The 12,105-nt window shown below is 44.9% G+C and overlaps 1 pseudogene; it reads left to right on the plus strand.

The window, feature by feature from the left end:
- The first annotated feature begins 913 nt into the window (after positions 1-913).
- The window catches only part of LOC117720412 (zinc finger protein 787-like), a 96,614-nt pseudogene continuing 85,422 nt past the window's right edge, over positions 914-12,105 (plus strand).

Raw genomic sequence — 12,105 nt, forward strand, 5'->3', positions numbered from 1 at the left:
GATACTGTAACTGAAAGTCATTCCTGAGTAAAACTGTCGCTGGAAGGAACTGATGTGCTAGTCTTTCTTCCCTGGTGGTCAGGGTAGTCGGCGCGGCACACTCAAGGGCTGGACCTAGCCCAGGCATTCAACTCGATGACCTAGAAGACCTGTGAGATAGTTACTATTGCCTTGCGGGTCAGGCTTTGTTCAGCCCTGCTGCCAGCAGTTAGCTTGGGGTATAAATTTAGGCAACTAGTCAGTCCAGAATGTTTGATACAGGAGGTATAGGCTTTCTGTGTCTGAAATTCTTTTTTTGGAAGGGGCTTGGGGACTTCAAGGCAGAATTTCTCTGTGTAGCCCTTGGCTGTCCTGGACTCACACTGTAGAGTAGGCTTGCCTCTACCTCAAAGAGATCACCCTGCCCTGCTTCCCAAGTGATGGGATTTAAAGCAAGCTCCACTATGCATGGCATGAAATTTCTTCTTGTTGCTCACATTCTGATGTAGAAGTGGACAGTCTTCTGACACTGCTCTCCTGGTTGTCCTTGAGCATCCTCTTTTGAAGGAGTCCTTTAACTGGGTGTTGTAGCTGTCTAGGCATATGGGCCTCTTCCAGCAAGTGTCAGGTGTGCATGGTCGTGTTGAAACCCCATACACCTCTGTCCCCTACACTGTCTACAAGGAAACTGTGTCATGGAGTTGTTCTGCCTGTTTCCAGCTGGAGGGAGCTGCACAGGGGTCTGGTAGGGTGGCTGTGGCCTGGGTAGTTAATGGAGGCTGAATTATATCTTGAGTCAGGGGTGCCTCAGCTCTAGACACTACTGTCTTGGTGCAGGCTCCTGTTGGCTGGGTGACTGCCTGCTTTGGAAAGTTCTTTGTTCTGTTCAAAGCCTGTAGTCTCTGTCTTCCTGTTTTGTATCTTTCCAACAGACATGGAGCTTTGGGAAGAAGCTTGGTCTCCAGGGCCACTGGATTCTGAGGACCAGCAGATTGTCAGTCATGAGAACCCTGGTGAGGTGGCCTCTGTGGTCCCTCAACCAACCACACTGCTTTCCCACCAGGCCAGGGAACCATGCTTTGTGACTCTGGGGTGCCTGGACTCCTACAACTTGCCCTCCAAGAGCTCCACACTCCCATCTTAGAATGAGAGGCTGTTGCTCAGATCCCTAAGGGTCCTCTTAGTAGGACCACCCAGATCCTTGGAGCCATCTTTTGTCTCATGTCTTCAGCGAGCTGTTGTTGAGCTCCCCTTTGTGCCCCATACCCTACTCTGGTTCAAATAGTACTGTGTCTGCTTCATGGTTGTTCCTCACATGTGTGAGCCTCCAAACACAGGGTCTGGAAGTTTTAATGAATGAGGAAAGGACTGGGAAGGGGAATCTGAGGTCACATGGTAAGATTTGGGAAGGTGGGATGTGCTAAATATGAAATTATTCACTTTTAAGTCTTGGCAACATGTGTTCAGTTTGTTTAATAAAGCATTTTTGAGTTGAAAAACTCACCTGTGGGTTACATGGAGCCCAGGTTTGTTGGGTAAGACCCATCCTGGCCCACCAACACCCTCCTCCTCCCTCTGCCTGGTGATTCCAGGCTGATGACAAGAAAGCTCATGAGAAGGCATGGTGGGCCAAGCTGTGTGTCTGACACCTGGAGTATATGGCATTGCCTTCCTCCATGTTAATAAATTGGTACTTACATCACATTGCTTCAGTGTTCCTTAGACTTTGTTATCATGGCCCAAGGTTGTTATCACCTCCACCTGTACACTGCCACATACCCATCTTGTGGGGTTGCAATAAAAGTTTGGCAAAATCCTGACAACTCTAAGTAGATGGACTTGAGGTTCCACTTCTCTCTCGCTGCCAGGGTGTGTGACCTCCTCTCAGGCAGACAAACCCAGAGGCTATGCTGTATTTTACCCTACTGCCCTCTGGTGTGGGCTTGTAGGAAGAACTGATGCACCGATCAGGGGTGAGAGAACACAGCCTAAGATGGGGGCCCCAGCCCAGATGAGAAACAAGCCAGGGGTTCACAAACTCCCAGTTGGGAACCTCATGGAGTCAGAAAGAAGTCCACCATCTCCACCCCCACTCCCACACCCAGCACTCCCTAGGCCTGCAAGGATGAGCCTGGGACTAGGTGTTGGGGGATGACAACTCTAGCTTAGCCTGAGTGTCCAGGAGTGCTGAGAGGCCTCCTAAAGAGACTTAGGAAGAAGGCTTCCCCACGGCCTCCACCACAGTTCTTGATGAGAGACACAGTCCTTGATTCTAAACTGTTTATTGATTAATCATCGTGGAGAATGGGTGTATAAAACTTCATCAGGGTGGATCAGAGATTAAATATCTTTTGCAGGAAGGAGTGTCCCATAAGAGAAGCTTATTGGCTAAATCCTCAGGGCCCACCTAGATATCTCATTAGCATGGAGAACTCTGTTCTGTATCACACGACCAGCAGTCAGGTTCTTTATGTGGGGAGTTGTGGTCACCTGTTCTGGGCCAAGAATCTGGTTGGGAGTAAGTGGAACACCTAATGTCCTCAGGCATGAGGTGCTGGGGTTTCTGAACTCACTGGACCTTACCAAGTTTTCTGGCATGGCCCACTGCCCCACAGATATACTGTGTAGCTGGCAGAGACTCATGTCTCTGAAGATAATGGTTTGAAATTTTGTGTATAAATGTTTTGCCTGTGCGCATGTATGTATACCTTATGTTTCCCTGGTGCCTGAGGAGTTCAGAAAAGGGCATCAGAGCTCCTGGAACAGGAATTACCTATGGTTGTGAGCCACCATGTGGGTGCTGGCAATCAAACCTGAGTCCTCTGCAAGAACAATTGCCCTTGACCACTGACTGAGCCATCTCTGAAAACCATACTGAGGTACAAAATGTTGTCAGCTCTGTCATTTCTGAGACAGTGTGACCAAGAGAATCTGATCTTTTAAGCTGACCCTGCAGTCCCCTTGCTAAATGCCCACAACAACACTTTCAAACTCCATTGCTCCTTAGAACCTGCTGGCTCACTTGAGCATCCAGGCATCAGCTAAAAAGGAACTCCACCTTTTAAATAATTAGTTCCCCAGTCAATTAACAGCTGCTTATTTACACAGCAGGCACACCAAACAGAATAACCAGACAAAAAAAAGGCATGTGCCTGACCAAAGCTCTCCTTGACCCTCACCAGCCTCCTCCAGTTCTTAGACATCTCTTCCCTAGATTGTCACTTAACACAGCATGCTTCAGCTGCCCCTGGAGGCCCCTGTGTCCTGAGCTCCCAGATTTCTTGTTGTAGTCAACATTCAGATTCCATGTCTTGACAGCAAATACTGTTCAAAGATGCATGCAGTACACTGGCACTGTGATTTTCTAAGCTTTAAAATGTTTTCAGTTATATTTTGTCTGTGTGTCCATAGGAGGGAGTAGGGCAAGCATGCCACCAAGCACATGGAAGCCAGAATGAATTTGGAGGCCTTGGTCTTCCACCATGTGTGTATTATGACTGAGTTCAGATTGTCAGACTAAGGGCAGGCACATATAACAGCTCAGCTGTCTCCCAGGTTCCTGTGACACTGTAGCTCACAGGCATCACTGTATTATGTTTGTACCCACTTCCTAAACTACACTGGGACTGGTCCCTTTCCCCCTCTTAGATAGTCCTGCTTTTCTTCTTCCCCCTCTGCTGTCTGGTCCTTTACAGTCTCCTTCCTACATTCCTCTCCCACATGGGCATTTGTGTGTGTGTGTGTGTGTGTGTGTGTGTGTGTGTGTGTGTGTGTGTGTACGTGTGTACTAATGCCTGAAGATGTAGATTCTTGTATTTAGTTCACTTAGTAGTTTGAGACAAGGTCTCACAGAAACTGAAGCTCCATGTATCAGTCAGGTTGCCTTGTCAGGAAGCTCCCAGAATCCATTTGTCTCTACCCACCAGGCAGCACTGGAGATTCAGTTCTGCACTGCCATGGCTTTTACATGGGTGTTGGGGATTTGTACTTGGAACCTTTTGCTTTTACAGCCAGTGAGCTCCATCCCCCCAACCCCATACATTATAATTTCAGTTGTTTTTCTGTAGATTCCAATCTTTACCTCTGAATAAAACTGCCCTGTATGTATGTAAGATGTTTTCTTTATCCATTCTTTTGAGGAAGGGCTTCTAGGCTGGCTTCCTTTCTTGGCAGTTGTGATTGACAGTGCAGCAGTGCACACAGTCTCAGCCTTGAGCATAGGGACCTTCCTGGCTGCGCTTGTGACAGTACATCTGAAATTGGGGGTTCAAGTGGAAACATGAAGGTCCTAGGGCTTTGCTGGGAAAGTCCCCGGCTACTAAGATTGGAACTGCTGCAGAAGTGTTGAGTCAGTGACTATTGATGTTTGGTACATCTAGTTGGCCACTGTAAATCTTGGCTTTCTGGTTCCACCACCATGTACCTACCATCTAGAACCTAGAATATTTGATCCTAGGAAAGAAGTTTAGCCAGGGCACAAAAGCCCCACAAGGACTTTGGTTTGGATCCAAGAATTTACAGATAACAAAGAGGATTTGAAGACAGTTGACTGGACATAGAGAGAGAGAGAGATTGATAAGGGTCAGGGTATTCAGAAGAAGAAAGAGAGAAAGCTACGTTTTCAATAGAGATTCTTTTCAATAGAGCTTGGGAGAGAAGAGGAAAGAATAGGGCCCAGGGCCCAGCGGAGTCTTCTTCCATGTGTTGAACACTCACAGGTCCTCTCCCAGGATGGTGTGGGCATTGGGTAGAAGCAGATCTTCACACTAGGACCAACCAAGGAGGGAATATTAATCTCTGTAGTTGTAACCTTGCAGTCAGCCAAGAGTTACTATGTGTGGCCTAGAACTCAGGATATCTAGGAAGGGCACAGCAACAATGTACACTCACCTGTTTCCTCCTTACCCTTGGGGCCGGTTTCAAGCCCCAGTCACTTCAGTTTTAGCCATCAAGTTAGTTGTCATGGTCTGCTCTGTGATCTTTATCCTCTGGTGAATTTATTTTTGATCTAGCCCCTGAAGGCCAGCATCTGACATGAGCTCCAGGCTTCTTCGAGTGTTCCCATCTTAAACACATAAGGACAAGAGCCTACTTTTGAATTTTCTACAACTCCCCCACCTCCTAATGAGGCAAAGGTGGTCATCTTCAGGCAACATTTTGTGGTTGAGCTACAGGGGCATATGAGTTATATATTTACTAAAGGGACTCTTGTTTTCTTACCTTGTCTTCATGTATTGGCATTATCTATTTGGCTTTAGGCTCACCTCCTTAGGTTTTAAAAATAGTCTTTCTTTTTCTTCTTCTTTTTTTTTTTGTAGAAAAGACCTTGACTTAATTTCACTGTCATGTGGTCCTGACAGGGAGAAAGGTAGCTTTATATACCTCTGTGGACTTGAGAAGGGGAGCGGTGGACTATTCACATCATTTGTCTCAGAAAGCTGACTTGATGGTTATGTGTCCCCATTGCCAAGTTCTCCCTCCCTAGCATCCCATCATAAAGAAGCAGGTTGTACAGCACCTACCAGATGTAGGTTTGACACAGCCTCAGAGTAGGCTACAGTCACTCATTTACCAGATTACCTCAGAGGCAGCATTTGGGCACTCGTAGCTGGTGAAAGAGAAAGAGAGCTTCCAGGGGGTGGTGAGAGGCCAAGATGAGAGACTCCAGAGTGTCCTCTGGGTTGGTTGGCAGGGTATATCTTGTGAGGTCCTGGCATATGACTGTGGGCCTTGGTTCTGCTGGGAAATGGGGAGGCAGAGGGAGTTTGAGGGGTGGGCAGGCCCCTAGAGAGCAAGTGTCAGGCAGAGTGCACCCAGGCCTCAAGAGCAGGAAGAGTTGGCCTTGGACAAGAGACACATGTAGGAGGCTGGGCTACCCTGAGTAGTGGGTGTTGTTTTCAGTTGTCTAGATCAAGTCTCCTATACTCTAGTTGTCCATGGTTGTGATGGTGGGGAAAACCAACTTAACATGCAATAGAGCCTAATAACTATGTGGGTGGGTCTTGCCTGCCCAGATAAAGAGGGCTAGCATACCTCCCAAGCTGGTGTCCTACTCTCTTTGGCCAACTTGTTTTCTTTTTCTGTTTCCCACCCTGCAGTCACAATTGTACAAATGTGACACCATTACTTCCTAGCCTGCAGGCCTGGCCCTCCCATCCTCATTGGGTTTCAGGTGTCACTTGTGTTTGCTTCTCCTTGCATCCCTTCCCTTGACCTTCTATAGCTGTGGTTGGTAGACTTTGATGAGAGCCTGGTATCCTTAGGCAGGTCCAGAGAAAGGCTGGCAGAGAGAACATCCACTTGGAAAGAGAACAAGTATCAGGGATATAGGTGTTGAACACAAAATACTTGAAACACCTTGAGTGGTTGGTGCCCATGGGATAAGTTGTATGGGATATGCATTGGTACAACCCAGCATTCCCTGGGTTGGAGGACCCCAGAAAGGATAAGCTTCCCTGGGTCACCCACTAAGCTGGAATCCATTGGCAGTCTGCACATGGATGTTTCCTGTGAGTCTGCCACCTCTGACTTGCCTCCTTCCCTGTTGCTTCACAGTGGACATCCTGATCATGGATGAGGATGAGGTCCCCAGCTGGTCCCTGACCAAGCTGGCCCCACCCCAGTCTGCCCCTTTTCCTGGACCCCCGAACTGACTGTGACTTCCTGCACCCTACATCTGCACTGAGAGTGGCTATCCTTCCACCACTGGTCGAAGCTTAAGCAGCACCAAAGCAGGCACCCAGGCGAGTGGCCAAATGCCTGTACTGACTGTGGCAAGACCTTCTCCCAGAGCTCTCACCTGGTGTAGCCCTGGAGCATTAACACAGGCAAGAAGCCATTTGCCTACTCAGAATGCAAGCCCTTTAGCTAGATCTCCAACCTTATGCAGCACCATCGCATCCACACAGGTGAGAAATCTTGTACTTGTCCCTACTGTGGCCACAGCTTCACACAGAATAGGGGTACTGACTCTTCATTAACTTCTTCAAGCTGATTACAGGCATTGAGATATTAGAAGATGGGCAGGAGGAAGAGTAAATTGATTAACCTCTGATGCTGTGTCTTCACTGCATCCAGCTGGAATTCCAGGACATCAGAAGTTCAAGCAGGTCTGCTCAGTTTGCTTGATGAGTAGATATACCAAGGGTGTGTATTGTGCAAGATACAATTCTCAAAAAGTTTTACTATCAAGATAATTTTTTTGTTTGAATACTGGAATCTAGTCTTCTGACAGCCTGCCTCTGTCATGTCTAATCCATATAATTCTGGGCATTTCTATGAGGGTGTGTTCCCACCATCCTCCCATACCCACCTCCCTGCTCTCAAATTCCCCAACACTAGGGAATCCAAAGTTTCAGTCACCAAGGCCCTCCACTTCAACTGATGCCTGACAAGGCCACTCTCAACTACCTATACAGGTGGAATCATGAGACCCTCCCTTTGTGTTCTCAGGCTGGAGATTTTAGAGTGGCTACTCCAGCTTGTTTCTTAGGATCATTTGCTTGAAAAAAATTGTTTTCCAGCCTTTTATTCTAATGTAGTGTCTGTCTCTGTCACTAAGTTCAGTTTCCTGTATGCAGCAAAATGCTGGGTTCTGTTTATGTATCCAATTCATTAGCCTATGTCTTTTAATTGGGGAATTGAGCTGGACCAGACCTCTGCCTGGTCTGCTATTGTGTGGACCCCGGATCCCGCCCAAGACATTCTGGAGGCTTCATGGATCCCACAGCCAACGTTAGGTAGAAAAACCCACATACTGCCCTAAGCCCATAACTGGGTGCCGTGAGCGCTCAGATTCCAGCAGATAGCCCCCACCCGCCCCTGGGGACTAGCACTCCCCTTCTGCCCCTCTCCCAGATCTGAGGCCTGAACCAGACCTCTGCCTGGTCTGCTATTGTGTGGACCCCGGATCCTGCGAAAGACATTATGGAGGCTCCACGGATCCCACAGCCACTGTGAGGTAGGAAGACCCAAATACTGCCCTAAGCCCATAGCTGGGTGCTGTGAGCACTCAGATTTCAGATACCCCCCTCCCCACCCCTGCAGACTAGCACTCCCCTTCTGCCCCTCTCCCAGATCTGAGGGCTGGACCAGACCTCTGTCAGCTCTGCTGTTGTGTGGACCCCGGATTCCACCTGAGACATACTGGAAGGTCCACTCAACCCAGAGCCACAGAGGAACAACTGAACTCAGAGCGTCAGACAACATATCCTGAGATATCCTAGAGGAGACACTGCACCCAGAACAGCAGACACCTAGCTGTACTGCTACCTTGGAGGCACCATATCCTGAGGCATCCTAGAGATACCACCATAATCAGTGCAGCTGGAAAATATCACAGAGACATCTGGACCCCTAGGAGATCAGACACAAGCGAGATAACTGGAAAGGCAGGCTTCAGTCAGAGCCAGCAAGTACAGGCAGCATTAGAGTTAACCAGATGGCAAAAGGCAAGCGCAAGAATGTAAGCAACACAAACCAAAGTTACATGTCATTATCAGAACCCAGTTCCCCCATCATAGCAAGCCCTGAACACCCCATCACACCAGAAAAGCAGGATTCAGAATTAAAATCACTTCTCATGATGATTATAGAGGAGTTTAAGAAAGACATAAACAACACTCTCAAAGAACTTAAGGAGAACACTGGTAGACAGATAGAAACCCTTAAAGAGGAAACACAAAAATCCCTTAAGGAATTGCAAGAAAATGCAACCAAACAAGAGAAGGAATTAAACAAAACCATGCAGCATCTAAAAATGGAAGTAGAAACAATAAAGAAATCACAAAGGGAGACCACCCTGGAGATAGAAAACCTAAAAAAATGATCAGGAGTCATAGACACAAGTATCACCAACAGAATTCAAGAGATAGAAGAGAGAATCTCATGTGCAGAAGATACCATGGAAAACATTGACACAACTGTCAAAGAAAATGCAAAATACAAAAAGCTACTAACCCAAAATATACAAGAAATCCAAGAAACAATGAGAAGGCCAAACCTAAGAATAATAGGTATAGATGAGGGGGAAGATTCCCAACTTAAAGGACCAGTAAGTATCCTCAACAAAATTATAGAGGAAAACTTCCCTAACCTAGAGAAAGAGATGTCCATAAATATACAAGAAGCCTACAGAACTCCAAACAGATTAGACCAGAAAATAAATACTTCCTGCCACATAATAGTCAAAACATCAAATGTACAAAACAAAGAAAAATACTAAAAGCAGTAATGGAAAAAGGCAAAGTAACATATAAAGGCAGACCTATAAGAATTACACCAGACTTCTCAACAGAGACCATAATGAATTTGTAAATTGTTCTTTCTATCTCTATGAAGAATTGATTTGGAATTTTAATGGGTATTGCTTTGAATCTGTAGATTGTTTTTGGCAGGATGGCCATTTTTACTAAGTTAATCCTGCCAATCCAGGAGCATGGGAGATCTTTCCATCTTCTGAGATCTTTTTTGATTTCTTTCTTCAGAGACTTGAAGTTCTTGTCACACAGATCTTTCATTTGCTTGGTTAAATTCACTTCAAGATATTTTATCTGTGGCTATTGTGAATTGTGTCATTTCTTTAATTTCTTTCTCTGCCTGTTTATCCTTTGAGTAAAGGAAGGCTACTGATTTGTTTCAGTTGATTTTATACCCAGGCACTTTGCTAAAGTTGTTAATCTGGTTTAGGAGTTCTCTGGTGGAAGTTTTAGGGTCACTTAACTATACTATCATTTCATTTGCAAATAGTGAAATTTTGACTTCTTTCCTTCCTATTTGTATCCCTTTGACTTCCTTTTGTTGTCTAATTGCTCTATCTAGGACTTCCAGTACTATATTATATAGGTAAGGTGAGAGGGGGCAGCCTTGTCTATCCCTGATCTTAGTGGGATTGCTTCAAGTTTCTCTCCATTTAGTTTGATGTTGGCTACTGACTTGCTGTATATTGCTTTTACTATGTTTAGGTATGTTGAATTCCTGACCTTTCCATGATGTTTAACATGAAAAGATATTGAATGTTTTCAAATGATTTCTCAGTGTCTAGTGAGATGACCATGTGGTTTTTTTCTTTGAGTTTATTTATGTAGTGGATTACATTGATGGATTTCCGAATACTGAACCATCCCTTCATTCTTGGGATAAAGACTACTTGATCTTGATGGATAATTGTCTTGATGTCTTGTTGGATTCGGTTTGCGAGAATTTTATGGTTTTGTGGGAATACAGAGGATTAGCTAGGATTTATTGCATAGCCATAACCTATTGGTAGAAATCTGTACAATTATTATCAAGATGAAGATATAATTTATTAAATTGCACCAATTTGCTTTGAGTACAAATTTTAAGGTTTTCATTGGTACGAGCTTCTTATTGATATTAAAGGGAGATGAATATTGTTACTCTCATAGGCATTGTACCAGTATAACACATTTAGAAATACAAGGCTTAGACTCAGTCCTTCTTTAACTTTTTTAAAACAGATTTGAGATGGTCAGCCTGTTAGTGAAGGGACTATAGCAAATTCATGGCTTGGAGTTTATTGTTAGGGTGTTTTCTATATTTCATTTAGCTGAGTGGAGTTAACAGACAACAGTCCAGATTACCTTACATGGATAGTTGGTTTTCAAAACATCAGAAGTCCACAGAATTGACATGACAAACATTTCTGTATTAATGTTCATTTTGATTAGAGACCTGTCTGCTCCTGACAGCTTCCTATATTGAATTCTAAGAAGAAATTGAGCATCTTTGGAGTTACTCCAGTTGTGGGGAGACAGCCACTAGGCAAGAATTGCCTCTTTCCATCTGCAGACAAATTACTGTCCAGAAAAGGACACACTAGCAGAATAATTGACTGATTTTATCTGCCTAGACAGAGTAATCAGCCCTTAATAATTCTGCAGCACTAAAGTCTGTCAGATGATCCTGGGCCAGAAGGCGGAAGAACAGATGCTCCAATGTCTTGTAGTAGAGGAAGTGTCCAGGTGTTCAGAGGTCTCTATAAATTGGCTAAGGTTTAGAAGCTATGCTTTGTGCTTTTTACAATTATAGTTATCTCAGTCATTCTGGGTTTCTGACAGGGTTGAAAACTTATGTTCTCATAGCCAATCCTGGCTATTTACCTTGAGAGAAATGATTTGAGTGGATGGTTTTCAGCTGACATTCATTCTAACGTCAAGGCAAAAGCCAGGCTCAGAACTAAGTGTTTTAGTTAGGATAGATGGCAGAGGTTCTGGTTAGTCAACAAAATGATGGACTGGGTATTAGGACTATCCTGTACCTGACTGGTACAAATAGGCATAATTATGCTCTAAATGTATTTTGAGAGAAAGGTTTTATTTTAACAGGAAGGGTGCTATGTAGGAGGAGCTAAGGTGGGAGGAGTACTGAGAGGAAGAGAAGGAGTAAGAAGAGGAGGAGAAGTAGGAGAAGCTAGGTGATGAGAGAAAGAAAGAGGGGGGAGACAGGGAGGCAGATGTTCACGTATCTTCACCAGTCAAAGATAGTTGATATATCTAGGTTGTGTGGTGGGTTACACCTCTGATTGAGCATTACCAAACTTATAAAGCCTTTGATTAACATTTTTTAAAAAGTGTATAATTGCAAAAAGGAAAAGATGGCATGGGATAGGGGCTTTCTAAGTGGGAGGGGGGAATGGGGAAAGGGGATGGCATCTGAAGTGTAAATAAAATAGCCAATAAAACTGAAAAAAGAAAAGTATTTAATAAAATATTTAATAAAATATTTAATAAAAAAAGAAACCAGGTGGATTGGACAGATGTCCAGCAGCCAGGTTGTCATTATTGTCATTTCTTCTTTTTCTGGCTTTTAAGGTTTCTATTTATATGTGTATGTGTATGCAGGTGCAGTGCCTGCAGAGGCCAAAGAAGGGTGCTGGTGCCCTTGAAGCTGAAGTTACATGTGGTTGTGAGCCATTTAATATGGGCGCCTTGAACCAAATCCAGTTGCAAGTGCTGTTAAGTGAGAGTCATCTTTCCAGTTTTGCCTCTGGCCTCTAAAGGGAGATTTGTACTACTTGTTTTCAGTGACTTTCATGAGCTAGTGCTGTGGCAGGTGCCAGCACACAGCTCTGAGCAGTGACCATGGATCAGATTTTCTGTTTTGCTC

Source organism: Arvicanthis niloticus, chromosome 1, assembly GCF_011762505.2.
Source record: "Arvicanthis niloticus isolate mArvNil1 chromosome 1, mArvNil1.pat.X, whole genome shotgun sequence".
Lineage (NCBI taxonomy): Eukaryota > Metazoa > Chordata > Mammalia > Rodentia > Muridae > Arvicanthis > Arvicanthis niloticus.